The sequence below is a fragment of the Coenobita brevimanus genome, chromosome 37, assembly GCF_032717465.1.
Source record: "Coenobita brevimanus isolate Jiangsu-jjx chromosome 37, ASM3271746v2, whole genome shotgun sequence".
NCBI lineage: Eukaryota > Metazoa > Arthropoda > Malacostraca > Decapoda > Coenobitidae > Coenobita > Coenobita brevimanus.
In genome coordinates, this window is record NC_136990.1 from 4764077 (window position 1) to 4769076 (window position 5000).

Genomic DNA, 5000 nt, shown 5'->3' on the forward strand with positions numbered 1-5000 from the left:
TTAGTGGTCTTATCATCATCATCACCATCATCATCATCAGTGGTCTTATCATCATCATCATCATAAGTGGTCTTATCATTATCATCATCATCAGTGGTCATATCATCATCATCATCATCATCATCAGTGGTCTTATCATCATCATCATCATCATCATCATCATCAGTGGTCTTATCATCATCATCATCATCATCATCATCATCAGTGGTCTTATCATCATCATCATCATCATCATCATCATCATCAGTGGTCTTATCATTATCATCATCATCATCAGTGGTCTTATCATCATCATCATCATCATCATCATCATCATCATCATCATCATCATCAGTGGTCATATCATCATCATCATCATCATCATCATCATCAGTGGTCATATCATCATCATCATCATCATCATCATCATCAGTGATCATATCATCATCATCATCATCACCATCATCATCAGTGGTCTTTTCATCATCGTCATCATCATCATCAGTGGTCTTCATCATCATCATCATCAGTGCTCTTCATCATCATCATCATCATCATCAGTGTTCTTATGATCATCATCATCATTTTCAGTGGCCTTATCATCACCATCATCATCATCATCATCATCATTTTCAGTGGTCATATCATCATCATCATCATCATCATCATCATCACCAGTGGTTTTATCATCATCATCATCAATAGTCTGATCATCATCATCATCATCATCATCAGTGGTCATATCATCATCATCATCATCATCATCAGTGCTCTTATCATCATCATCATCATCATCAGTGCTCTTATCATCATCATCATCATCATCAGTGGTCTTATCATCATCATCATCATCATCATCATCAGTGGTCTTATCATCATCATCATAAGTGGTCTTATCATCATCATCATCATCATCATCATCAGTGGTCTTATCATCATCATCATCATCATCATCATCAGTGGTCTTATCATCATCATCATCACCATCATCATCAGTGGTCTAATCATCATCATCATCATCATCATCATCACCATCATCATCAGTGGTCTAATCATCATCATCATCATCATCATCACCATCATCATCAGTGGTCTAATCATCATCATCATCATCATCATCACCATCATCATCAGTGGTCTTATCATTATCATCATCATCATCATCATCATCATCATCATCACCAGTGGTCTTATCATCATCATCATCATCATCATCAGTGGCCTTATCATCATCATCATCATCATCATCAGTGGTCTAATCATCATCATCATCATCGTAATCATCATGTTTACCAGTATCAGATTCATTTTTGTTAAAATCATCATCATCATCATCATCATCATCGTTATCATCATCATCATCATCATCTTCGTCGTCATTTTATTGCAAAGTTCTGAGTGACTTACAGCATCTTTCATCACACTGGTCACAGCATCATTACCGCCATCATCACATTAATCATCACTATCATCATCGTCTTCTTCGTCGACATTATCATCATCATTATATTCATCATACTTATCAATCATTATTATCATCGTCGTCATTATCATCATTCATACGGACACCATCATCTCGCATCATTTCATAATCATCATCCTCATCATCTTATTTCATCATCATCATCATCATCATCATCACCATCATCATCATTAATTTGTGTCGATCGACTACAGGTAAAGGTCACTTTCTATCTCTCTACTCTGCTTCAGTGATTTTATATACTGTATATATATATATATATATATATATATATATATATATATATATATATATATAGATAGATAGATAGAGATAGATAGATAAATATTGATATAGATATAGATACAGATAATAATTAATTTATTTATTTATTCAACACACTGACGCCTAGATTCCTCAGTATAGGATGGAACTGATTATTTTCAAAAGTTAATAAAGAAGGGAACCAACGCGTGGGACCCTATCAGCTTAGCGACTATGAGCCGATAGGCGGAGGGCAGTACGCATAGTACCCTTCCGGCACAGCCTCTCAGACAGAAACCCTGAGAGCTAATGGGATAAGAAAGTTGATCATTAAGGTAGCCACCCCCCTGATGAGTGCGTGTGCTGGGGGGGGGGGGGAAGAGGCTCATGCAGATAATAAATGTGGTGGACCAAAATGGAGGGCGATTTTGTAGACCATTCCCCATTTCGAGGGATGTGGAGGGCGATTTTGTAGACCAATCCCCCTTTCAAGGGATGTGAAGGGCGATTTTGTAGACCAATCCCCCTTTCGAGGGACGTGAAGAGAGGCGAGGGACGTCTTTAAATCAAATCATCAGTGAGATCACACCTAATCCCGCTTGATATGAAGTTGTATTCTTACGTTTCGATCCGGGTGCGACGGCGGGGACTGACTAACATCCTTTTCTTTTTCCTCGTTTCTGACCGTTTCCCGTTTAGACTGCATTCCGTTCTCCATCTCTCCTTTTGTACCTCTATCCACCTCTTTAGCTCCCTCATTTCCACCTTTCCTTTTCCGAATCTCCCTCCTTTTCCTCTTCTCCCCTGTGTCTCTTTTTCCCTTATTCATATTTTCTTGTTTATCTTTCCTTTTTTCTCTCTCCCTCTCTTGCTCTTCCCTTTTCTGTCCTTTTTTTCCTTTTTTCTTTTTGGGAGAGTCGACCATATTTTGAGGGAGCAGGTCACTGAGAGACAAATTTATAGTGCCGTACTGGTTGTCCTCCAGTGCCTGCAGAATTTTATTTTTGGCTTTTTCCGCTATGACCTGAGCCCATTTATCAAGGACGATGTTCTCGTCCTTGATAAAGGGTTGTGACGAGGTAGAGGGATGGCTCAGCAGGGAGGAGGAGGAGGGAAGAGGCGGCCAGGCGCTGAGAATATCGGGGTTTTGATAGAGGGAGTAGGGGGAGAATTGGGGGAAAGGGAGGAGGACGTGGCAGGAATAGGGGTGGGAGGAAGGGGAGTAGGGGTGGGAGAGGAGGGGAAGAGACGGCCAGGAGCAGTGATTATTGGGGTTTTGACACTTGGGGTAGGAGGAGAGATGGGTGAACTAGGGGAGGGGGCCGTCGGAGTAGGGGAGGGAGGAGGGGGAATAGGGGTGGGAGAGGACGGGAAGAGATGGCCAGGAGCTGTGGCCAGCGGGGTTTTGACAGACGGGGTGGGGGGAGCGTTAGGAGAAGGAGGGATAGGGGTGGGTGTGGGGGTTTTAAAGATAGTTGGGGGTGAAGGGGTAGGCGTCGGAGTTCTATATAGTTGGAAGAGATGGGGTGGGGTGTGGGGGTTCTATATTGGGTGGGGAGAGATGGGACGGGGCGCTGTTGGGTGGTACGGGAAGGGGCACGAGGGTGTACTGGGGTCACAGCCGGACGCCAGTGTGTGCTTGGCATCGGTCGCCCGGTGGGCCCTGGTCTACCAATGGGCCCCGGTTGCCCAGTGGGTCCTGGCCTACCAGTGGGCCCTAGTTGCCCAGTGGGTCCTGGCCTACCAATGGGCCCCGGTTGCCCAGTGGGTCCTGGCCTACCAGTGGGCCCTGGTTGCCTTGTGGGCCCTGGTTGCCTTGTGGGCCCTCGTTGCCTTGTGGGCCCTGGTTGCCTTGTGGGTCCCAGTTGCCCAGTGGGCCCTGGTTGCCTTGAGGGCCCCGGTTGCCTTGTGGGCCCTGGTTGCCTTGAGGGCCCTGGTTGCCTTGAGGGCCCTGGTTGCCTTGAGGGCCCTGGGTGCCTCGCGCGCCCTGGCTCGCCAGTGGGCCCTGGTTGCCTTGAGGGCCCTGGTTGCCTTGTGGGCCCTGGTTGCCCTGTGGGCCCTGGTTGCCCTGTGGGCCCTGGTTGCCTTGTGGGCCCTGGTTGCCCAGTGGGCCCTGGTTGCCCAGTGGGCCCTGGTTGCCTTGTGGGCCCTGGTTGCCTTGTGGGCCCCAGTTTCCTTGTGGGCCCTGGATGCCTTGTGGGCCCCGGTTGCCTTGAGGGCCCTGGTTGCCTGGTAGGCCACGGCCGTGTGGCTTTCCCAGGCAGCCCAGCGGTCCCTGGCCATGTGGTGGTCCCAGGCTGGCCTGTGGTCCCTGGCTGCACAGTGGCCTCTGGCAGCCTTGGGGTCCCAGGCCGTGCTGTGGTCCCAGGTAGCCTGGCAGTCCCAGGCCGTGTGATGATCCCAGGCCGTTTGGTGGTCCCAGGCCGTGTGGTGGTCCCAGGCCGTGTGAGGGTCCCAGGCCGTGTGGTGGTCCCAGGCCGTGTGAGAGTCCCAGGCCTTGTGGTGGTCCCAGGCCGTGTGGTGGTCGCAGGCCGTGTGAGGGTCCCAGGCAGTGTGGTGGTCCCAAGCCGTATGGTGGTCCCCGGTCCTGTGGTGGTCCCAAGCCGTGTGGTGGTCCCCGGTCCTGTGGTGCTCTCCGGTCCTATGATGGTCCCAGGCCGTGTGGTGGTCCCCGGTCCTTTCGTGGTCCCCGGTCCTGTGGTGGTTCCCGGTCCTGTGATGGTCTCAGGCCGTGTGATGGTCCTCGGTCCTTTGGTGGTCGCCGGTCTTGCGGTGGTCCGTGGTCTTGTGGTGGTCCCAGGCCGTGTGGTGGTCGCCGGTTCTGTGGTGGTCCCCGGTCTTGTGGTGGTCCCAGGCCGTGTGGTGGTCGCCGGTTCTGTGGTGGTCCCCGGTCTTGTGGTGGTCCCAGGCCGTGTGGTGGTCCCCGGTCTTGTGGTGGTCCCAGGCCGTGTGGTGGCCCCCGGTCCTGTTTTGGTTCCGGGTCCTGTGAAGGTCCCCGGTACTGCGGTGGTCCCAGGCAGTGTGGTGGTCCCAGGCCGTGTGGTGGTGCCAGGCAGCCCGGTGGTGCCAGGAAGCTGTGGTGGCGCCGAGAAGGGCGGGATGTGGGATGAGGGTCGTTGGGCCTCCACACCCTTCACGCCCCTCTTCGCCTCCTTCCCCGCCCCCTACCACGCGGCCAGCACCCTTCTGAAGCACTCCGGCTTCCCACACGGCTCGGCGTGAGGCTCGCCGCCCCCCACGCCCCTGTTGCTGAGCGTGTTTTTATTCTGTTTGAGATCTTTATTTTGATACATTT